The sequence below is a fragment of the Antechinus flavipes genome, chromosome 1 (genome assembly GCF_016432865.1).
Source record: "Antechinus flavipes isolate AdamAnt ecotype Samford, QLD, Australia chromosome 1, AdamAnt_v2, whole genome shotgun sequence".
NCBI lineage: Eukaryota > Metazoa > Chordata > Mammalia > Dasyuromorphia > Dasyuridae > Antechinus > Antechinus flavipes.
Window position 1 is genome coordinate 607467925 of NC_067398.1, and position 25475 is coordinate 607493399.

Consider the following 25475-nt stretch of genomic DNA (forward strand, 5'->3'; position numbering starts at 1 on the left):
CTGAGGGTAGAGACTGTTTTTTTTTTTTTTTCTCTCTCTCTCTTTGTAACTCCAGAATGCTTAGCACAATTTCTGGCACATAATAGATTTTAATAAATATTGATTGATTGATTGAGATAAAAAACCCCATTCAAAAATTTGGTCTACAGAAGTTAGAGGAACAGTTGTTACTTTCTCTTTAAGATCATAGAAGCAAGGAATTACCATTGTAACTGTCATTCTATGAAATGACCCCCTGTGGAGTTAGTGTGAGGGTGGTGGTAACTTTGATCTTCGAGGATCTATGAGAAAACAGAGGAAAAGAAGGTAAGAAGAAACTTGCATATTATTAGAATTGTATATGCTAGATAGTTGTATAAAAAAAATTATAAAGACAATTTATACAGAGGGCAGAAAGATTGGAAAAGAATAGAGAGAAAGAAGTTGCTGTCTTCTGTTATGAAACTGACATAACTTTCATTTTGTGGGGAGGATAAAGAAAGGGGATCTAATAAAGATAGTAATCGGCTATCCTATGTCAACTAAATGTGGTGGGACTCTTTTTTTTCCTCCCTAAAAGTTTAGAGAAGTCATCTGCTTTATAGTGAGCATTTGAAGTGATTTTGGCCATGGTCATTCTCATAGGTAAAATATAGTAAATAATGAATTTATTGTTTTTAATTATTAATAAGTTGTACACTTAATAGCTTTAATAGAATTTAATTGTAAGAAATTAAGGGCTTTAATATCTCTATATACATAATTTTATGTGATATATAATTTAAGTTACTGAATTTATAATATATTCATATATCTAGCCATATAAGAACAGAGACAGAAATAGGAATAGTCAAAGACAAGGGAAAAGACTGAGATAAAGAGAAAGAAAGATAATAACAAAGACAGACACAGTAATGAAAAGATGAGAGATATGAAAACAGAGACTGAGATAACAGAAAAAGACAGAAAAGAGAAAACAAAAGACAGAGAGAAAGAAACAGGGAAGAAAAGACACAGAAGAAAAAAAAAGACCAAGACAGAAGAGACAGAAAGGAGATGATCAGAGAGTCAAAGAGAAAGTAAAAAAATTTGTGTATTCAAATTGAATTGTGCAATAATGTCCATAATTATAGCTTTCTGATTCCTAATAAAAAGTTTAAAAATATAGAAAATTTAGTTATAACACTACTAAAATGATTTCTACTTTTAAAAAATGGAATATTAAAGAGGTTAGATTTAGAAAATCTTTAAGATCTTTTCCAGATCTAAATCTGTTTTTTTTTTATTTTTAAAAATGCCCTATTGATGCTTTTCAGTATCATTATAGTTTTTCAATAACCCTCCCCACTCCAAAGAATCTTTTCCCTGCATCAAAGGGATATAGTTAAACTTTAATGCTGAGGTACTGCTATTAGGCCTACAAGGCCTGGGGAACATCAATATCCTTGTTCTACAAGCATGACATTTGGACTGGATTAATTTCAGGGGTGCCTGAGCTCTCTCTAATAAGGGGATCTTCATTCTTTTTGGCCTCCCGATAATCTTTGACTCTGTTGATCACAGTCTTCTCTTTGATACTCTTTTTTTCTCTTGGTTTTTGTGATATGCACTCTCCTGATTCTACTCTTACCTATTTGCTACTTCTCAGTCTCCTTTACTGCATCTTCATCCAAGTAATGAAGTAGGGTCTGGAGTCAGGAAGAACTGAATTCACATCTGACCTCAGATAGTATTAATTGTGTAATTGAACTAATTACTTAACTTCTTTTTGATTCAGTTTTATCACCTATAAAATAATAATAATAGCACCTACTTTATAGCATTTTTGTGAGGATGAAGTGAGGTATTAGTAAAGTACTTATCACAGTGCTTAGCACATAGTAGGTACCATATAAATGCTTATTTTGTCTCTGCCTGCCCCCAAGAGACTCATTTCCAACATTCTATATAAATCTGTAAATATAAGCTTTTGTAAATCTTAAGTTACTGTATAGGTCCTAAGAAAGATGTAGTTCTCCAGAGTAGAGAGCTGGCTTTTATGCTTCTGATATTCTTTGTGTTTTCCATCATGTTAAAGAAAACCTGTTCTGTATTTTATGTTTTGCTAATCTAGATGCTTACTGGGGAGCTAAGGATCCTCTCTTAGAAGTATATGTACTAGGAGAAATTTAAGGGGTTTGAGAGAGAAACCTGCAAGGTGAATCCTGGTCTCTTCTCATAATATCTAGATCTGATTGACATAATAATTATAAGATTCACTAAAGTTAATAATTAATAACCATGTATAAGCAAAATACTAAATTAAAGGCTAGTTAACACCTGACTACTAAAATATTAGGAAAGAAAATAACAATAAGATTTATTAGTTGGAACTTGTTTGGAATTAGTTGGAAATGAGTTTAAAATAGCAAATACTGTTTGCATAATTCATTTGGAAATAAATCATGTGTTGACTTAACTATTCTAGATTTAACTTGTTAAAAGACCCTTTATTGTTATATAAGTTTCCACCTGTTTATGTCTTATCTCCTACCTATGTTGTAAGCTTCCTGGGAGGCCAGAAACAGTCCTTTAGTATTCTTAGTATCCCCCCCAGCACCTGGCATACTGCCTTATGCACAGGAAGAATTCAACAAATATTTATTGATCTGATTGAAAAGGACAGGAAAAAAAATCTCATTAATTCAGATTGTCTTAATACTTTTCAGTGGCATGTTTTTTTAGGTGTTTTTCACATTACTTGCAAACTTTGTATAAATAGAGCAAAGAAGGAAAAAAATAATAATGTCCCCGGCTCTGGAACAGAGTTAATGGTTTCCGAATTGAATCAAGGGGTTAAGTATTATGGAACTCTGTTTAGATAATGGGTACTTCCAAAGAAGAAAAAAGAGAAATCAATTATTTCTGCCACCAAAGATTCACTTATAAGGTAATATCAAATTTAGATTTGAAGAATTAATTACATTTATAGTCTGCATCTTAGTGTACTTCATATAATCATACAATATGGAAGAGCTAACTTTATTTTGGGTAAACGCCTATCTCTCACCATTATCTGACTGACTCAGACAGGTTACAGTCCACTGAACAGAAAAGCTAAATGAAATAGCATTTATAATGCAGAATGACTAATCCTGCAGTCAGGGTGATCATCTAAGAAAATTCTCTATGAGTATTTGCTCTATCTTGAGGGAAAATAGATTAATAGAACTCCCGGTGACTTCAATGGACATGGTCCATTTAATTAATTACCATCCATTCTAGATGCCAAAGTTATTACTGAGTTTCCAGCAGATATAATGGGCTAAAAAGGCTGGAGAGAGAGCTTCACTGTTGATACTTTCCTAACCCTCAGTGACAAAATCAGACTCAAAGAGATTACCAGAATTTCAGTCATATTCATGGATCTAGAGTAAGAAGATACCTCTTAAAAATAGGAATGGGCACTAACTCAGGAAGCCACTTGGGAGAAACCTGAATGACTGTATAATTGGCTAGCTCTCTAGCAATTCTCTATGCTAATTCTCTAGTAATGCAAGTTACTTGTCTATAACCTCGTTTTAGTTGCCTAAGGGACTGAGTAAATTACACAGCTAGGTATGTTACAGGCAACTCTTTCTGAATCTTAAGGCCAGCCTTCTACCCATACTGTTTTTCATAATTTTATTGATGTTGAAACAATTACATGTTCATAAAGATATAGTCCTCTGTTTTATTAGCAGATGTTCTTACCAGAGACTAGTAGGGACTATTTTGCATACTAATTAATGAAAAACGTAGACCACCTTTATATCTACAGAGAGAGCAATTCTTGATATAAAATTTAAAGTACTGTATTCATTTAAAAAAACCTTCAAAAAGAATTTGGTCAATATCACTTCTTAGAGTGAAACTTGGCTGTTACCTGATACTAAGAGGAAAAACTCATTGGTTTTATTTGTTTCTGTGAAGATCTGTGATAGAGTTTCGATCCCGAAATTTTAGACTCCAAAATCCTTTTCAGCCTCTGAATAATGGCCATGAGAATTCTGCATGATAATATCCCCAATGCCATAAACCCCAAAAGCTGGATTGAGCTTTAGAGTATCTTAACAAGTTTGACCCTGCTTACTTTGACTTCTGAGGATAGATTTGCTTATGTGTTATATCTTTATATATCCTTATGAATTACATCTCTCTCCCTCAGGGCTTCAGCTCTGGGTTCCTTAGGGAGAGGAGTGCTAAACCCAAAGAGAGAGAAAAGAGTTTTCTCACATTTTCATTATTACTACTCGAGAATTCAGGGAAATAGCTTTTAAAGCAAAGATTAGGTATGGCTCATGCCTAGAATAAGTGGTCCCTTTTTAGAAAGAATTCTCAACGTACAAAGTACAAAGTCTCATACCATATATGGGGCAGTTGCTTATTTCCCACATGAAATACCACCTGGGAAAGGATTTAGGGGAAGTTCCCTTGAAGTATAGTTCTATGACACTGTGTGTTGTGTACATCAAGGGAGATCTACACAGAAGTGTAAAGATACTTCTGAGAAGAAACAGAGGAGAGAGACTGAGCAAGAGATGCATGCATGTCAACTTCTACATAGATAAATGAATTCCTCAGGGCCACAGGCATGTGAGGAAAGCCAGCACCCTACCATTGTTACTCTCTTGATTCCCATCCCCAGAGATGGCTAAGAGCATACTTCTTTAGTTAGATTGTTTATTTTCATTGTTTGGGGTAAGCTTTTATTTCAATAAATAAATTGAAGATTACTTTTCCCTTTATGTATTTGGTTGTTATCAATTAATTAGTATAACTTTTCTAGGTTTTGCTTTACTACTTTCTTGGACAAATGTTTGCTTGTTCTCTGTGATTGTCTTTTGTGTAACAAGGAGGAGCTTAGTTAGCTAAAGGTAGGTTAACTATCATCTTCCAGTGTGGGATGGGACCACTTCCCAAACCAAGTGAACAACAAGAATGTCATTTATCTTCAACCCTTAAAAGAGCATCCTACCTAACCTAGTGTGTAGTAAATACAGTTCTAACCCAGGACCTCTTGGAGACAGGAGAATAAAGAAATGAGACCCAGTCAAGTCCTTCTTCATAAGGTAGAAATCAGTTTGTCTTGGAGATATGGAATAAAATGTTCCAGATCTTATTTATTTAAAAATATCTCTATAGCTTGGGCTGCCCTGGGTGTCTGTGGCTTGGGTTAAGCTCTTATACATAAAATAAAAAAAGTACATGTAAACAAAAAGATAAAGCATGAAATAATAACCTTATATTTTTACTACCCTCTCCTAATAAAGTTTGTCTCTGTTTCCACATTTGTAAAATTAGATTACTAATAGCACCTACTTCCCAGGATGGTTGTAAAGTTCCGATGAGATTTGGCCCACAGAAGGTGTTAAATAAATGCTAGCTACTATATTGATGATGATGTTAAAGTTTTGCAAAGTATTCTCCATAGACTTTCTTGAGCAGGTATTCTAGCTGCCAAGTGCATGATAATAAATGTCACTGTGTACTGTTCCTGAAATAGGGATGGGGAGGACAAGCTTAAGAATGAACTGTCACTGGCTACATCTCAACCAAGAGATTTTCTTCAAGTTTCTCTTCATTTCTTATAGCCCACAAATTAGGCAGCTTTCCTCATTCAGTTTCTAACCTTCTTTGATATAATCCCTACTTCAGAGTTACACGGAGACTGAGCAGGCCACTGGAAGGGGTCAAGATAGTCATACTTATCCTCATCACCTAATTTCAAAAATAAAGCAGACTGAGTGCTCTGAGAGAGGAGCCAAACCACAAACGAACAAAAGGAAGTTCAGAAGGAAGCACAGATAAACTAGGATTGTTTTGAAATTTATTTTTATACTTTATTATATAATATACTTTGTAATATTTATTATATACTTCTTTTAAAAATCAATTTGTGTAGAGATTCCCAATCTATTTATAACACAAAAAGCATATGAGGATCCTTTGTGGAGTAAGTTCAAAATAAAAATAAATAACATGGTACAGAATCTTTTGGAAATACAGAGAAAGATAAAATTGTACCCTCTTCTCTCCTCATTGGCAGTATTGGGCAGAGTTTCATGAACTTGGTTGGGGGTACTAGTTGAGTCATCATACATTAGTCCTGGTACTTTACCATGGTAGAGGACAGCACTTATAAAAATGGCCCATAAATCAACTTGAAAGACCCCAGTCTCATATTAACTCTATTTACTTACATTATTCTTGAAGAGTAAATTGGAATCATACAACAGTAGTTTGACCAGAACTACAACTTGTATAGATCAAACTTGAGATTAAAATGAAATGAGATCATTGTAGATAGAGGTGTGCTGACTCTTCAGTAAAGAAAAAAAAGGGACATGACATACTTTTAAGTTAAAACTGCATTATTAGAAACAGCTAGTTGGTGCAGTGGATAGGGCACTAACCCTAAAGTCAGAAGGACCTGAGTTCAAATCTGACCTCAGACACTTAATACTTCCCAGCTGTGTGACCTTGGGCAAGTCACTTAATCCCAATTGCCTCAGCAAAAAACAAACAAAAAATCTGCATTATTAACATTTTCTCCATCACTTAAGTCTAAACAATCAAGAAAACAACCAACCCCAGATTTGTAATAGTTAGTGATTTCTGAGGTATAAATGATCATGGAATATTTAATAGTTAGCTCTTGAGCTAGTTCAAGTTGGCTCCAGTACACTTCAGTTTATAGCCTTTCTGACAGTTAACAAAACATTTCCTTAGGGATAAACTTGAGTTTCCAACAGTAAGAGAAAGACCTAGGAAAGATCTGTAAAATGGCTGTGGAAACCTTCCAACAACTCTGGCATATGAGAATGAATCCTTCAAAAAGAGGTGAAATGGGGTAGTGCCTTTTATTCAGACCACCCATCTCAACAAAATTCATCTAGTTCTCTAGGCAGTTATAGATCAGGGAGTTTATCTGGCTAGATTCAAACCACTATCTGGCTAAGTGGTATAACATAATTCCAAAGGCCAAGGTTGGACATGAGTTACTATTTTAGCAGATCCCTAAAAAACTCTTTGCTTCTTCTTTCTTTTGGCATAAAATCTGCTAATTCCTTGTCTCCAGCAACATTGTGTGAGATCATTACATTTTCCTGTCTTGAGTTTTCCTTTTCCGCTTAAATTTCTATTTTCCAAGCATAACCATATTTCAGATCTTGGCTTTCCTACTAAAGAAAGAAAAGGCAACACAGCTTGCTTCCCGCCCTCCTGACTTCCCTTCCTTACTTTCATTTTGTATGTGGCAGTTAGGAAAGACTTCTTTTTTGAAGCTATCACAAATTCCCAACCGCCAACTCATAAGTTTGGCAGTACAGTCCCATCCTGTGGGAACAAATCTCATTAAAAATCAAGAAAACTCACTAAACTCTTTTCTACCTAATATTTTTTAATATAGACTCTTAGTCCCTATTTTCAGTTATTTATTGACTATCATATTCCCTATAGTAGTCTGGGATGGGATGATGCCATTCCAACGTTTGCATGGAATTGCATTCATTTCATTGATGCTGATGGCTGACAATTGTTGCTTTTCATACCTGCAATAAAACTCCTGTTAGTCCACAGTTGTAAATCTTTTATGTAGCTATCATTCTATGTATCACTTAATTTGCAGTTCTGATTGGTTTTTCCATCACACAACTATGAGTGTAAAGACCTCAAAAAAAAAAAAAATCTACATTCCAAGCCTACATGAAAGACATACAGACATTTGTCTTCTTAGTTTATTCTGTTTTTACTAAAATTGTAAACTTAGAAGTATTGGTTGCTGGTCAATACTCAGAAAAAGTTATTCAGAAGAAGTTGAGTCTAAGATGAAGGCATAAGAAATAGAAGGCTGCTTGACATTCAAAAATAATTTTATTTCTTGAGTGAGTAACATGGGAGAGAAACTAGATAGGACAGAATTTTTAAATTGTGTGTGCTTTAAAAAAATGATAACTGTATTTTAATTGGTTTCCTTTGTAATCCTACATATTTTGCACATTTAAAAATATTATTTAGAGAAGGACTTTTCTAGATTGACATAGAAACCCATCATACACACAGAAACATATACACATATAGACACATACAGACATACAGACACAAGGGTAAGAACTCCTGGCTAGAATTAAATATCAGTGAAGAGATCTGGCAATATCTCTTCCATCAAAAACATTCAAAGTAGAGATATTTGAAATCTCGTCAGAAAACCACATTCATAAAATGAGAACAATGTACAGGGCATATTGTATTGAACTGAATACGAACTTATCCAGCTTACTTCTCACTTTGATAGAATCTTCTTAAAATAGGCAGTTTATACTGAGGAGCATGAAACTTCTGTCTAAAATGAATTTCGCAACATGAAATTCCAGTCATTCAAGAACCTCATTTAAATTTGTTTTCAGAAGAACTGCAGGCCATGGGGAAAATAAACGATTTGGGGTATTCGTGTTGCTCTGACACCTTTTTTTTATATTTGTGCTATTAAATTCACTGACAAAGCCAAACTGAAGGATGAATTGAGTAGAGAACCTATCTTCATCCATTTGTTACCCCAAAATGGATTCAGCTGCAGTCTGAGATGCATTGTTTGACCATAACAGTATTTAATCCCTAGCTGTCATCTGCAGCGATCTTGATGGATAGGAGCTGTCAAACTGACCTTGACAAGCTTGCTGTATTTATTTTCAGGGGCATGTCGCTTCCATAGAGCAAAGGAACCAAAATGAGCTCAGCTCAGCTCCATCAATCAGCTTCACAACTCAAACCCTGGACACATCAGACATTCCTGTAGAAATTGCTCCAATATCAGGTCAGTGACAAGTTGGCCCAAGTCTGTAGCTGATGTAATACTTGAGTATTCCAAGTCATTCCAATCTACTCCCCCCACCCCAAGTCAACAAACAAGCATTTATTAAGCACCAGCTATTTTCCAGATATTGTGCTAAGTGCTGAAAATATGAACGCAACCAGAAAGAAAGATTATCTGTTTCCTCAAGGACCTTACATTCTAATGGGCTAAGATAGAACACAGAAGGAAGCTTTTTTTTTTTTGGGGGGGGGGGGGCGAGAGTGGAGGGTGCAAAAAAAAAAAAAAAAGATACTTTCACTGGGGCATAGTAGAGAGAGTCTGGAGAGTCAGGAGAAGAGCCCAGAAAGGAAAGAAGATATAATTAACTTGGGTCTTTGAATGGAAACTCTGGAAGGAGTCATCAGTAGGGGCCCTCAGGATGAGTGTACTTCCAGTGTGACAGGTCCAGGGGCAAAACAAACTTTGACTTTGAGGAGGCTTCTGTTATTGTCAGCAAGGAGAAAATAAAACAGGACTTTCAGTTCTGGGCTACTTATGAGAAACAAGCCGGTGTTGTCCTAAACATGCCAGAACATGAAAGGGCTAAGTGATCTATTTAGTCCAACCTCATTTTTTTGACAGGCAATTGAGGTCCACAGTATAGCTGACCCAGTATTCTGCTTTTATCAGACCTTATGTGGAACATTGGGTTCAGTGCTGGGGCCCACCATTTAAGGACTTTAATAAGCTGGAGGATATCTGAAAGAGGGAAACCAAAATACTTGGAGTCCATGGCAGAAAAAGACTTATTGAAGGATATGGGCTGTGAAGCCTGGGGTAAAGAAGACTCAGTAGGATATGATAACCATTTTTAAAACCTGAGAGTCTACTATGGAGATAAGGGATCAGAGCTGATCCATTTGGCCCAAGCAGGAAGAATCAGAAACAATGCTTGGAAGATGCAAAGAGAAAAACTTCCGGACTGTTTTCAGATCTCCTGGGCCAGTTTGGAGAACAAGAGCCACAGGCATGAGATAATAGTTGATTTTTTTCTTTAGTACCTTACAGTCTCAGAATATTTATAAATATAATTACTTTATTTGATTTTATCAACTCTGTAGAGAGAATATCACCATTCCTAGTTTACAGATAAGGAGAGTGAAACTCAAAGAATGTTAGTGACAAGGTTGAGAATCATGGGATCCTAACTTTAGAGGCCATTTACCCTCATTTGTAAGGATTAAAGGACCCAGAGAGAAGCAATTTCATTAAAATCACCCAAGTAATCAATAGAAAAGCTGCAACATGAGTCTAGGACTTGCCAAAATAAGAATCTAACTGCTAACTTTGCTGTCCTGCTCTGGGCAAAGTCAGAGCTCAGGGGACCTCTGTGGGTTTTTCAATCTCTCCCCAAATCTCTCCATGCTTGGACTTTCCGTTAAAGCTTTGCATGACTGAACATCTTGCACAGATGTTCCACCTACGGTTTGCCCAAAGGACAGGGCTTTCAGCTAGCTCTTTGTTTGATGTTTCTCTTCTCAGCACTGTTCAGCATAGTATTAAATGTCATTGTGATCACCACATCCTTTCCTTTCTTTTGACTGGGGCAAAGGATAGGGACCAATTTATTTTGTCTCTGTATATGTAGGGCCTAGCACAGTAAAAGAAGCCTAGGTCCACTGCTCAACCTCATAGACTTTTCTGGATTACATTGCTGTTCATCATTTTTCTTTCTTTCATCTATGTTTTGGTCCTCAGGGGAAAGTTACTGGTTGGTAGAGCTGAATAGTGCAGGGGAACCTGACAAATGCATTTCCCTTTGCAACAGGATTAAAAGTGAGGGCAAAATGCTTTCTATTATTTACCTCTCTAGGACAGAAAATAAATTGCTGAGAATTCTAAGGATGCTTTTGAATTTATGCAATTAAAAGTAACAGAGACTCCAAATTGGTTCTGATAAGCAGAGAGAAATCTGAGGGTTTATTATATATATATGATCATATAAATGTATATTTTGCATGTTTTATATAATGTTTTTATGTGAAACATCACAATTCATTTAAGTCCTCCTAAAATAGCATGCCACAGTGGTTATACTATTGGATGTAGAGTTAGGAAGACTTGGGCTTAAATCTTTCTTCAGCTGTCAATAATCACTTAATTTGAGATGTTTGCTTCTATAAAAAGGCCATACTATTAGCACTGAACTCGTAGAGTTGTTGTGAGGATCACAAAAAAAAAAAAAAAAAAATGCATAGAATGTAAAGCACATTGCACATATTACAATGCTTAAAAACTATGAACTATTACTATTCTCTGAGTTCTGTTAAGAGTTGGACCATCATAAAGTGAAAACTTTAAAGTTCATTATTTCAGTCTCTTCCTGTTGAAATCATAACTTAGGAATGGTGTCACCATGCATATGCTGCAGCCAGAATTCATTAGCACTGAAATGGGAATTGGGTGGGGCTGCTTCAAGGAAAATTTGGGGGAAGAGATATCAGAAAGAAAGGACCAAGGAAACAGGTTTAGAGTAGATGTAGTGGCCTCCATCTTGGCACCATTTAGGAGATGCTCCCTCTCCCTTCTCCCTCTGTTTTTCTTCAAAGAAACTATAACCAGCCATTGAATTTTTCAAAGATGTGTGTGGCATTGATAATAAGGACAACTGGTGAGCTAACATAAACAGCCCTGACAAATGTTACTCATCATCCCTATTTTGGAATAAGGATGGGGGGGAAACCCTACCTCTCTACCTGAGAAAAATTTCCAAGTTTATCTTTCCCTTCTCCCTATAGTAGGGGAGGAAAAGACAAAATATCTAAGCAGACAAGCCGTTTCTGCTCTTGCTGTCAGAAGCTCCTGAAGCTGGCTACCATATATCCAACCACCTCTTTTTTGTTCTTTTGCTTTCCTCCTGTTATTATATCATCTACTCCTTTTAATAAAAAAAAAATCACTGACCACTAACCTTTGTTTCTTGTTTGATGTTGGCTAAGGAGATGAAGGTTTGGAAATTGGGTAATCTGGGAGAAACTGGAGATTACAGCTAAAATTAGGTGAAGTACTAATCTCCACCCTGGGCATGTAACTCACAAATTTGACTCTGCTGTGCTATTGTTCAACCATTTCAAGGAGATTAGCTGGTGTTCTAGTAAGCAAAGAACAAATTAAACTGAAGAGTTATTAGATTTTAGATCAGGGCTTCTTAACATATTTTTGGAAATCTCATAAAACTTATGGAGCCCTTTTCAGAATGTTTTTAAATGCCTAAAAATAAGATACATAATATTACAAAAGAAATTAGTTAAATTGAAATGCAGTTATCAAAATATTTGTTTTCAAAAGTTCCTGGACCCCAAGTTGTCCTGGGCTTATAGAAGAGATATTTCTTATGAGCCAAAGTTCAAGAGGAAGCAGGGAGAGAGAAAAACGTTTGTCCTGTGGATCACACAGGTGCTGTTGGATCCTTTATAACTCTATACGTGGAGTTTCTTTTCTATGTACTTACTCTTGAGTAGTTTACCCTGAAAACCTACAACTCATAAATTAAATGATATATATGAGATGGAATCTTAGAATTTCTTTAATTTACATTACTCTTAATTGGTAATGTTTTGGAGAAATTTGTAATTTGTAATGTCTAGGTTTCTTTCCTAAAGAAATTCTCTTTATACCTATAAATCATTAATTGGGTAATGTTTTTTTTCTTATAAATTAAAATCAATTTCTTGGAAATGAGACCTTTATCAGAGAAACTTGCTACAAAATTCCTATTTCATTGTTTCCCTTATAATCTTAGATTTATTATATTTTTTGTGCAAAATCTTTTAAATTTTGTGCAATCTAAATTGTCCCTTTTATCTTTTGTGACATTCTATGTTCTTTGGTTACGAACTTTTCTCCTATTTATAGCGCTCTGATAGGTAACTTAAAATATTTCTCTAATTTGTCTATCATAAGTCTTATTGCTAGGCCATGTTCTCATGTGGAATTTATCTTTAAGATGTGAAGCACTGGTCTCTATTTAATTTCTTCTATACTATTAGCTAATTTTTTAAAGCAATTTTTTTGCCAAATAGTGAGTCCCTCTCCCAACAGCTGAGGTCTTAATGATTATTAAATATAGAGTACTAGATATGTTTATATTTGCATGTTGTGCATCTAACCTGATTGATCACTGCCAAATTATTTTAATAACTGCTATTTTGTAAAACAACTTAAAATTTGGCACTGTTAAGTTACCCTTATTTTGTATTTCTTTTCATTATTTCTCTTGAGATATTTTTTACCCCTTCTCCATCTGTAAAGATGCTATTCATTACATATATGAAACAGATTTAGAGTACAAAATGAGACATATGTATATATACATATATATATGGATGTTTATATGTATATGTATTAATATGGGTGGGTGGGTGTACCAACTGAATAATTTATTTTGCTTGACAATGTATTTTTGTTACAATTTTTTTCTGTTAATTTTTTTTTTAAATAATGAAGTGGTTGATGGATGTGACAGATGTAGAATTATTCATGTACTTTTGGATGAATTCAACAAATTATTAGTTTTACTTGACTATTTTATTTTGTTACAAGAGACTTCTTACAAATAAGAGTAATCTATAAATATTTATAAAGTAAAAACAAAACAAATCAATATTTTTCATAAGAAAGAATATTAAACCTAAAAGTCAGTACACCTGGGCTCCTGTCTTGACCCTGCAATAATTTAATTCACTACAACAAATAGCTATTAAATGCCTTCCTTTTGTGGCTAAATTTCTTCAGAACATTCCATAATTGAAGCCTCCACTTCCTTCCTCCCCAATCTTTTTTTATAGTAGTCTGGCTTCTGATTTCATCATTCCATGATCTCTTAATTGCCAAATCTAATGTTCTTTTCTCATTTTCCATCTTTCTTGGTGTCTCTGCAGCTTTTGATACTATCCATCACTCATTCCTCCTTGCTGTTCCTTTTTCTTTAAATACTACTCTTTCTAAGTTCTTTTCTTACCTATTGCATCACTCTTTCATAGACACTTTTGCTCAGTCTTCATCCAGATCACTAATAATCATGGCTGCTCTTCTCTTTCCTCTTTGGGCTATTTCATTCATCAGATCTCTTGGAATCAAACATCATCTCCATGCTGATGATCCTCAGGTAGATTTATCTATCCCTAAACTCTCTTCTAACTTCTTGTCTTGCTTCTAAAACTATGTACTGGACATCTCAAACTAGATGTCCCAAAGGCATCTCAAAAACAATGTATCTCAAATTAAACTCATTATCTTTCTTTCCCCTTTCTCTAATGTTTCTAATACTATGAAGATTATCACTATCCTCCCAGGCACTAAAGTTCACAACCTAGATAATATCCCCAATCTTCAATCTCAAATCCCACCCCCATTTCTAATCTGTTGCCAAGTTTTATAGACCTTACCTTTGTAAAAATTTCTTAATATATCACCTTCTTTCCTCTAAATTGCCTCACTGATACAAGCCCCCATTATCTCACCCTTGGACTATTACAATAGCCTCCTGGTTGGTCTCCTCCTAATCTAGTCTATTCCCCACTCAGCTGTCAAATTGATCTTCATAGAGTTCATGTGATTATGTCACATGTGCACATACATGCTTTCAATAAACTCTAATTGCTCCCTATTATCCCCAGAATCAAATGAAAAATCCTCCATTTGATATTTAAAGTCCTTCTTAGCTTACTTTTTTCCTATTTTTCCAGCTTCTTACATTTTATTCTCCTCCACATACTCTGCAGTGGAGTGACACTGACCAGTTGCTTTTCCATGCTCAAGACACTCCATTTCTTGACTGAACATTTTCACTCATTGTCTCTCATGTGTGGAATTCTATAGTCCCTTATTTTTGACTCCCTGCTTCCCTGGCTTCTTTCAAGCCCGAGTTAAAATTCCATTTTATGTAAGAAACTTTTTTTAATGTCCTTAATGCCAATGCCTTCCATCTATTAATTATCTCCAATTATTTTATATGCATATTTTAATTTAATTTAAATTTTAAATTTATTTTTATTATATATTATATACATATTTTATATAAATATTTCACTTAAGTGAATATATATTTATTTAATATCTACATGTATATGTATTGTTATATGTGTGTGAGTATATATATGCATATATACACATAGTTGTTTGTTTGTTATCTCCCATTAGATTAGTGTTTGAGTTTTTGCACTCACTGGCTTTTAGACTTTTTAAAGGTATTATCTTTTGCCTCTTTTTGTGTCCCTAGACCTTAGCACAGTGCCTTGTACTTAGTAAACTCTTAATTCAAATGTCAATTGCTTGGCTAATAATTGCTGTGGCTAATCACCATACCAGTGGTGGTATGAAGTTCCATCACTGAATCTCTGTTCCACTGACCTTTTGAAGCCTTGTAAAGCCCTGTACCAAAAGAAGGAAGATATAAAAAGAAAGTGGACCTTTCCCAAACAGAGGCTCCATTAGGAGGTGAATTCCTCCAAATTCCTTAGCTATACAATATGCTTTTCCTTCCCAAATGATTATTAACTTGCTAAAGTTCTTTATAACAACAACAAATTATATATATATATATGTACACATATATACATATATGTATATACATATAACAACAATAACAATATAACATATTATATTCTTAACATGCAATGTATCTCAAACTAAATTCATTATCTTTCTTTCCCCTTTCTCTAATGTTTCTAATACTGTTAAGATTAGCACTATCCTCCCAGGCACCCAGGCTCACAACCTAGATATCATCTTCAATCTTCAATCTCAAATTCCACCCCTATTTCTAATCTGTTGCCAAGTCCTAGAGACTTTACCTTTGTAACATCTCTTGATTATATCATCTTCTTTCCCCTGACACTGCCACACTGATGCTACATGTTAAAATGAGATAAGAATATTCTTCTGGACCAAATTATCTGACCCAGTTTTGCTCTTGGATGCATCTCAGCTTATCTAAACCTTCCGTCAAGGTCACAGCTGTGAGAGGGAACAGGTGAGGATGACCAGATCAGGAAGAACAAAAGCAAGCAGCTGCTTTTTGGAGATCTCTGATAATACTGGCAAGATTATTACCTCCCTATTTTAGCCTCTTTCACTATGGGTTGACTGAGCCAGAATAGCCAAGAGCTACAGCCATTTCATCTGAAACAGTTTAAAGAACTCCAGGAAGATGTGCCTTTGCCAAGTGACCCTGGGATCCCTCTGTGTTAGACCTGGGCCCTCCTCCACCATCCCCAGGAAGCTTTCAGCTTGTATTTCCATGTGTTTGCAATTAAAACAGGACTATGGGGGATGATTGCCTTGCCAGGGTAAAATGGCAACCTTTTATTACTTGCTCATGAGTTTTTCCCCATCATACAGAGAAGCAGGAACACAGTGCTCTTGTGAGCATTTAGATTAATTTGAAAGGTAGCTTTCTTTGTCCAAACATTTAGTTTTAGTCCTAGAGTTACACAGGGGGAAAAATCAACCTTGAGACACGTAGGAGGGAAAGCTAAGGAATTTGGAGAACACAGAGTGCTAGAGATGACTGAGAGGCTGATGTGCTTATTAGGACAAAAGTCTCAGCTGCAGATAGCAACAATTTTGAAGACCACATGAGTTATAGGCTGGAAGTGTTAGAGGTTCCAGTGATCTCCTTTCATGATGATTGATGCCTGGTCCCTTCTTCATACCATGAGGTTTGAATGCTCCTTTAATTACTAAGAGTGCTAATCAGGGCCTTTAGGCCCTGATTTGTACATGTCTCATACATTATAGGGTTTGGGTTGGATGAACAAGCACCAATCAATGCAGCATATTATAGTAGAAAGAGAGAAAAGGATTTAGAATCAGGAGCCTTGCATTAAAGTGTTTGAGTTTTTGCACTCACTGGCTTTTAGCTATGATTATTTTATGATCAACTTAACCACATGAAGTTTGAATTTCCTTATTTAAAAAAAGGGAGAATAATACTTCCAATACCTACCTCACAGGTACTGTGAGGAATTTGCTTTGTAAACCCTGAAGCCCCACAGAAATCTAAATTATTGTTAACATCCATTCACTTAAAAATTTTATTATTCAGTTATCAAGCATTTTTCCCTCCTTCCCACTTCTTCTTCACTGGAAAAAGAAAAACAAAATCCTTGTAACATTCATTTATTAACACCACAGGAATTCCTTTGGGGATATAGCTAAATTTGTTCTCCTTGAATTAGGGGAAGGGACATACCATCGTGTTCCCCATACTCCTAGGATAGGTAATTGCTTTTATATACCTGGAGCACAGGATGATCCATGAGTTTATAGAGGATGGGCAGGAACAGATATCCTGTTGAATAGATACCAATGAGCAGAATCCTAAAGAACAGTTCTACAAGTGTGGAATCTGGCTAATTCACCTGTCTCAAGTCTTGTAGTGGGGCAATTAGTTCTGTAATTATAGATGTGCAGGTAAATGTTTAACAAATTAGCTCTTTGAGCAAAAAATAAATAAATAATCTGTGCACATAAACTTTTAGTTTAATCTATATTATTAAAACCTAAGAATAAATCAAGTCTTGATTTTTAGCAATTTTTGAAATGTAAATGGCCAAACTAAAAATCTAATAATAATAATCTGCTCTCACTTAGAGCTAGCACCAGTCCTCCTCAGAGCTCCACAGATGAGATAGGGTACTTTTGAAGTAGCCAAAACTGTATATGGAACCCTACCTTCAGGGATAGTTCTCCATCTGGGAGAACTTGTCTAAGAGTAACCCTGGCTAAGAAGAATATGGGCCAATAAGCTTGTTTATGAGATCCTACAATTCATGGAACTGCATTGTCAATTTGTCAACCATAACAGAGATCACATTAAGTCATGGTCAGTCTAAGTTTAAAGTGTGCACGACAAAAGAAATGGCACTGGATTTGGGGTCAGAATATTTGACCCTGGTTCTTCTATTTACTGCTCATATCACATTGGCCAAATTATTTCACCTCTCTGTGCCTCAATTTATTCATATTTTTATTGGCATAGAATGGGCAGGCCATGTGACATGGCACTTGCATCCCTTTTCTCTTTTGAGGCTGGCTCAATCATTTCAACTTATAGTCATTCTGGCAAGTTGGTGGACCTTCCTCTGGAAGTTAAGAGGAAGAACAGGTGGTTATGCTGTTATATTTCAATCTCAGTATCATAGAGGTAATTAAATGTGGATGAAATACTTGTCTATATACATAATGATAGTTGATGAGTCCTCTCCAGTGTGCTTCTCATTTATACAAATCAGTAATAATGACTTTATTAACTCTTAATCATAAAATATTTACTAAATGAGAAAACAAAAGCAAGAATAATCATTCTTTCTTCCCTCCCCCCCCCCAGGCAATTGGGGTTAAGTGACTTGCCCAAGGTTACACAGCTAAGAAATATTGTGTCTGAAGTCAGATTTGAACTTAGGTCCTCCTGACTTCAGGGCTAGTGCTTTATCCACCGCACCACCTAGCTGCCCCAAGAATAATCATAACACAACATTTAGTAAGCAGAATAATTAGACTACTAAATAGAAAGTCAAAGCAGAAATAATCTAAAACATTAACAGTCTACTCATATACCTTAAACTTGGAGTTTGCAGTGCTAACCAGGTTTGCCCCTTTGACCAGGCAAGGCAAAGATATTTACTGTAAAGCACTTCTCATTAATTCTACGATCTGCAATGCCAGTCAGATCTTGATCTCAAAAGACTTTAAATAGTTTCTTAAGAATATGCCAGAGCCAGATCCAACCAGCTTGTGATGCTGATTGTTACATTTTCAGTGTGAACATTTACACTTGAAAATTGGCAAATTCTATAATCAGGATTTGTTTTGTTATGTTGTTTGGTCGTCTAGACTGAAGAAGTGTTTGAGAAAGTGTTGATAATGAAAATTAAATTTTAAAGTGTGTTATGAGTACATTTTATTTTCTCTGAAAGTCAGTTGGTAATTCTTTATCAGGCTTGCCTATTGTAGCCAACTTCTCTTAGGTTCAGCCGCTTCTTAGCTCTTTAGGCTTATGGATTGTTTCTATGTACCCTTCATATTTCTCCTACACTGAGTTTCTTCAGTCCCTGACTCTTGCCTGATCTGATCAGATATTTAATACCTAAAGTCATGTGTAGACTAGGACATTCTCAACCCTTAATATAGGTTGAAACACTAAAAATCCATATTTTCGTTGGATAAGCCACAATTTTTTTCTTATAGTCTTCCCAACTGTTCTTTGATTCTATTTGCCAGCAGTACACTTCAAAGTCCTATAAACAATTGTGCTAAAAGTAGTTGTTGCTATCTCTGTAATCATTCAGTACTTGATAGAGCACTGAAGTTGGAGTCAGGAAGACCTAAATTCAAACCTGCATCAGATATTTACTAGCTGTGTGACCTAGACAAGTCATTTAACCCTTCTGATCATACCTCAGGTTCCCCATCTGTAAAATGAGGATAATAATAGCACTTTGCATGGTCAATAGGAAGATTACATGAGAAAACACTTGTAAAGTGCTTTGTAAGCCTTGAAGCCATACATAAATGCTAGTTAGAATAATAATAATAATAATCACCATTATCATCTGCACTGTCATTATTATTGACTTTTCCTTTGAAGAGCTGTTCCCTCTCAGGTCCTTAAGAATCTTTATTTAAACTGCTTTTCTCTCAACACATTTTTTTTTTTCTGTTCAAGCTTTTGTTTTGTTTCTTTGGTTCACATAAAATGTCTTTTATGCACCTATCAGCAAATAAAACATCTACATAAGAATGAGGACAGTATCTTATAGGTAAAATGAGATTGTTGGACTAGAATAATGATTCTCAATGTGTGATTCAGAAAATCCTGAAGTCTCTGAAACTCTTTCAGAGGGTCTACAAATTCAAAATTAGTATTTATTTCTAATATGGTAAATATCTATAACTATAACCCACATAAAGCAAAAACTTTTGGACTGAGCCTCAGCAATTTTTAATAATATAAAGACATCAAGAACAAAAGTTTGAGAAGCACTGGGATTAGCAGACCACTAAGGTGCCTTTTATCTCTCTCACTCTCTGGCGCTACAGTTGTTTGTTTCCTTGGATACAATGCCACCTTGGATTCCATGCTATTGTTTGCTTTGCCCCCTCTACTTGCTCAGATTTGTCCTGCAAAATGATGTCCTTATAGCCGCATTCTCTCATCCTGTAGGGCATGGATTATCACTGGATCTTGCAGGTCTCTGTGCTGGAGATGGGGAACGGCAAAAGCAACTATGTGGTTCAATGGTTTGAGCAGTTGGCTTAAGATCATGAGAAGCAACTTGCTTCACATACTTATCTGTGTGAAACTTGGTAAGCCTTTTTAATAGTCTACCTCAGTTTCCTCAACTATAAAATGAAGACAATAATAGTTATCTACCTCCCACGATTGTGAGAATAAAGTGAGATTATTTGTAAAGCACTTAGCATAGGGCCCAACACATAGAAGACATGATATAAATGCTAGTTATTATTAAAAATAGTATGTGTTTTGTCATAATTTTCTTTTAAATGTAGTCTTCCTTAGACTTGAAGCCTTTCTTTTCGGAATGATCATACTGGGGGCATTGGGGAATTATCTGGAAAGTCACAAAGTGACTATGGTCTCAGATTTATAACTTAGAGTGGTAAAAACTTAGAGTGTGTATAACTGTAATCTTTTGGGGAGACTTTCCCAGGTTTCCCTTATGGGCAGCCTGGAGGAAAGCCAAAAATTGGCACCTTATCTCTGAGGTCATGTCCAAAAGGAAATGAAGGTTCCTGGCACTAAAACTTCTGAAGTCATTCCTTTTGTATCAACCCTAACAGGAAGTCCATGTCTTACCATTTTGAACCACTTAGGGCTCATTTTATAGATCTTCTTGACCAATCAGATAGAATTAACTAGGAATATTATTTTGCTTTATCTCAAACATTGTGGAAAATGAAGTTCTCTCGTTTTACCTGCTATATTAAGGCGACCAGCATATGCCATCTTGACAACTTTCAACTTTTGGCAAAAGAGATGCATATGTCAGAAAATAGGAGCTAAGCCTCCCCTTCTAAATGAGACTGACTCTCGAACATTTTCAGACTGAGAAATTCAGTCCCATCTCTCTCCAGACAGCTTCTGTGATCTAGGGGGGTCTGGACAGTCACTGGAGATATATGACTGGGCAGTGTAAGCCCCAGAGGTGGCCCTGCCCCCAGCCAGGCCCTGTCTTACCTACCAGACATCCATTCTTGAGGCAATCTTGCTCATTTTCTCCTCAGCCACCAAGCATAACTCCAAAGATAGGTAACTAACTCTTAGGCTGAGTTTGTTCAAGGGAGAGAATTTGCTAAGTAAGAAGTCCAACTGTACTTTCATAAGCTCTTGCCCTCTCTGTGACTTGATTTTCATTCAAAGCTTCACTCCCAAAAAATAAGGTCTACATTTCATTGTACTGCTTTGGGCAATGAAGTGCTTAAGGATCTTCCTTGATCATTTTGCAGCCAGGGGTGGATTTCTAGGGAAAGGTCAGAGCTCTAATTAATCACCCATGGAGAATAAAGCAAGTAGGACTTGCAGAAATGGGAGATCTTATTCTAGAAAGCCAAACACATAGAGAAATTATTGGAGGAGACTGTCCGTGGCTTTCAATCATACAAAACCTTTTCAAAGTCTGTTTTACTAGCTCTGTTATTTTTCATTTGTTTTGGAAGAGGAAAAATTCTTGGGATTCACTGATGCTGAGTTTGGAAGGAATTTCTTCATTTAGATGGTAATGGTTGTAGCTGGTAAAATGATCCTGAAAAGTAATATTGCCCTTGGAACTGAGGAGCCCTCTCCCTGTTTGTCCAGGTGCGGGCCTCATTTGCAAACATATCCACTCACCCCCTTTCTCTGTTGCTCAACAGAGAAACCCAGGGGTGCTGATTGGCTACAGCTTTGTCTCATATAAGTATGCAGTTTGATTCATTTCAATTTAACAAATGCTGATTGAATCCTTAAGCGACATAGCAGATAGAGTACTAGATTTGGAGTCTGAAAGACCTGGATCAAGTCCACCCTCTAATTCTTTTTAGCCATGTAATCCTGGACTGGTTTCTCAACCTTAGCCTCATTTTCTTTATCTGTAAAATGGGAATGATAAGAATACATCACAGGAATGTTGTGAAGATCAAATGAGATAATGTAAAAATCAACTGTTAGTTTTGAAAGGCCTTGTGCTGGTTCCCTGGGGACCCCAAATGAATGGGCTACATCTGGCCTCATAGAGTTTACCACTGGTAATCTAATGAAATGGTGTGTAGTGGTGGCACTGGGAGAGATCAAGGCTGCAAACAGCTGTGGCACTGCAAGGTGAACTGATATGTTTGTAAAGAATCAAAGCAAAGCAATTTAAACTAACGAAGTACAATAATGAATGGAAAATATCATAACTGGCACCCAAAATGGAACAAGGGCTAACCAGTCAAGAGGTATAGAAGCATAAGTAGAAATGTACAGCATTGGTGGTGCAGTGGAAGAGCACTGGGCCTGGAGATAGGAGGACTGCCTTCCCGAGTTCAAATCTGGCCTCAGATACTTACTAGTTGTATGACTGTGGGCAAGTCACTTAACGGGGTTGATCTCAGTTTCTTCATCTGTAAGATGAGCTAGAGAAAGAAATGACAAATCCAATATCTTTGTCAAGAAAGCCCCAAATAAGGTCAGGACTGAAATGACTGAACAATGAATAAAACTTTCAAACTTTTGATTGGTATTGGTTAAGTAAATGTTTTCGGTATTTTCTTTAGAAAGATTAATGTTAATTTCAGAATCCTACAAACATGTATAGTGGTTTTTTGGAACTGCTATTCTACCCATCTAACTGATATTTGTGGGTTTAGGGTCTAATAGGTTACACAGTGTATAGAACATTAGACTTGGCATCAGGAAGGCTTACATTCAAATCTGGCAAGTCATTTAACCTCTATAAGTCTCTGTTCCACATCTATAAATTGGGGATTAACAGGAATTGTTAACTCTCTCCCAAGTTTGTTATGAAAATAAAATTTGTAAAGCTCTTTATAAATCTTAAAAGGAATAACTAAGGTAGGGAGAATATAAACTTGCCATCTTACACTCTAACTCTTGGACCTCCCTAGTGCGCTTTCCATTTGACAAAGCATCAAGTTGAATTCCATTAAATCTTATAAAAAGAGTTTATTAAACAGAAAACAAAAGCAAGACTCATAACCTAGCATTCCATTTCTAAAACACGGACACACTGTCCCATGGGTATACACAGTGTCCATAAGGAAAGAATGAACACACAATTTAAGAAGTAGTAGAGAGGCACATATACAGCAAATGCACGTCCAAGGTAACTCATAAGATAACTCTAGACCCAGGGCCTTGAAGTCCTTTGTCTCCTTAGGAAGAGTAATTCCCTGATGGCGGGGAGGACCCTTCTCTATGGGCTACTCTGGTTAGGGCACTCCTCTTTTACTCTCCAGAGGGAGTATTATGCTCTTTTCAGAAAAAGCAAAACCTCTTAAGCCAAGGATTTACAGAATTTTTAAAGTCAGTTCCTTTTCCACCTCTTAGAGAAGGAGATGGTCATTTAGGGAAAAGCAAAGTTCAGAGATTTTCCATTTTCAGGCAGCTGTGTCACAATGTAAATGCAAGGTCTTTCTTCTTCTGGTCAACTCTGGCAAGCAACAGGTGGCAGTGCAAGCCCACTTCTTCTCAGGCCTGACCTGAAGTTTCTAATGAGATCAACTTTCTGAGGTCTGAGCTCTTCCATCAGTTTAGGTACCCTACTGGTCCAAAGCAGGAACTCCTTAGTGAGATGATCCACTTCTACCTCATGGTAATAAACTAAAACACTCCTTTTTATCTTCTGGACCAGAGCTAACCAATATGGAATTGTCCCAGAGTCACCAAACAGTTCTGGGAAGCAAGGCTTACCTTCAAAGTCCTCATCCTAGTCATATGCAAATCAGATGTTCAGAAGCAGGACACTTTATCCCTCTTTACCTTAAATGCCTCTTCTCGGTGGGGCTGCTTTTTTTTGCTGCTATCCTTGATACTCATCTTTTCATCAGCAAAACTGTCCACATTTGAAAGGGGCCATCCTTGACATAAAAAATAAATAAAAGTAATTTGGAGATGTGGAGAGGTCACTAGCAACTGGAGAAGTTAGGAGAGATTTTGTATAGGAGGTAGCAGTTAGGATGGGCTTTGAAAGAAGCTAATATATCTAAGAGATAAAGGTAAAGAGGGACAGCATTCTAAAGGACAGCCTGTGCAAAAACATGGAGATGGGAGATTGGCTTTTGTGTGAGAGAAACAGCAAGCAATCAATTTAACTGAAACATTGAGTGTATGAAGGGAAATAAGAGGCAATAAACTTGAAAAGATGGAGCAGAATTAGATTATTATGAGCTTTAGCCGCAGAGTCTCTGGTACTGTATCTAGATTACTGGGGGTTACTAAAGCTTTTGGTGTGGTAGAGGAAACTTTTCAGGGCTGTCTTTTAGAAATGTCCCATTTAGCAGCTCTCTAGAGAATAGATTGAAGAGGGAGAGATGAGGCAGAAAGGCCAACTAGTGCTTCAAGTAGCCCAGACAAGATGTGATGAGAGCCTGAACTAGAATGATAACAGAGAGAAAAGGATAGGCACTAGAGATATTGTGAAATAGTATTGCGAATAATTAAGCATACTTCTAAGATTGCAAACCCGAGAGACTAGACAGAGGAAAATGGGAAAGGGGGAAGATTACTGAAAAAAGATAATGAGTTTTGTTTTGGACTTGATAAATTTCAAAAGCCTATGGGACATCTGGTTGGAAAGGTCCCTGAGCTGGTTGGTGGTAGGAGCCTGGAGCTCAAAAATAACACCAAGGTTAGTTATATAAATTGGGGTGATATCTATATAGAGATGATAGTTGAATTACTAGGAGCTGATGAGATCATCAAAAAGGAGCATTGAGAGAGAAGATTGAAAAGATTCAGTAACTCAGATTAGCCTGAGCTCCCCATTAATTAATTTATTTTGTATCACACTTTTTAACACATCCCTGACAAATTATCATCCAGCCTTTGATTGAATACTTCCAAAGACAGGAGATATAACATTTCTTTTGAAGGAGCTAGTGCCATTTTCGAGCAGCTTTCATTTTGAGGAAGAACTTCACCTTAGCAACAGGAGGATCAAGATAGTTGAATGAGGTTCTTTATGTTCCTCAGTGTGGCTTTTAGTGGCAGAAAAGGTTAAGGATCAAACAAGAGAGAATAGGAATAAAAAAAGGAAAGGTTTGGAACTGTTTATATTGGTCTCATAACTCATCCTTGAAAACTCAGCTGTTTATTTATCTTCTCCTTGTGCCTGACACAATATCATGAACAAAATAGGTGCTTATTAAATGCTCATTTGCTGGAGGAACAAGGGAGTTTTCTGATAGAAATTCATCAATATATCTTGAGCAGAATCTGGTTTCAATTCAATTCTTGAAACCCCTTCCAGTACTAAATTCTATTATCCTATGATCCTTAGTCTCCCCGTTCCCCTCCCCACCCCCCTACTCCCCATCTATCATCTATCTTCTAGCCCTCCTGCTTGGGAAAGATTATTTTGTCACTTTTTTTCCCCTATGACAGCTGAGTGTGGGATAAAAT

General features: G+C 36.2%; 1 long non-coding RNA gene across 2 annotated transcripts in view; it reads left to right on the forward strand.

Moving 5' to 3' along the window:
* The first annotated feature begins 221 nt into the window (after window positions 1–221).
* LOC127544390 (uncharacterized) overlaps window positions 222–25475 on the forward strand; it is a 60175-nt gene continuing 34921 nt past the window's right edge. For both annotated transcript variants that reach the window (XR_007949434.1, XR_007949433.1), the window contains exons 1-2: window positions 222–306; window positions 8692–8812. This is a non-coding gene — a long non-coding RNA (uncharacterized LOC127544390). The remainder of the gene's footprint in view (window positions 307–8691; window positions 8813–25475) is intronic.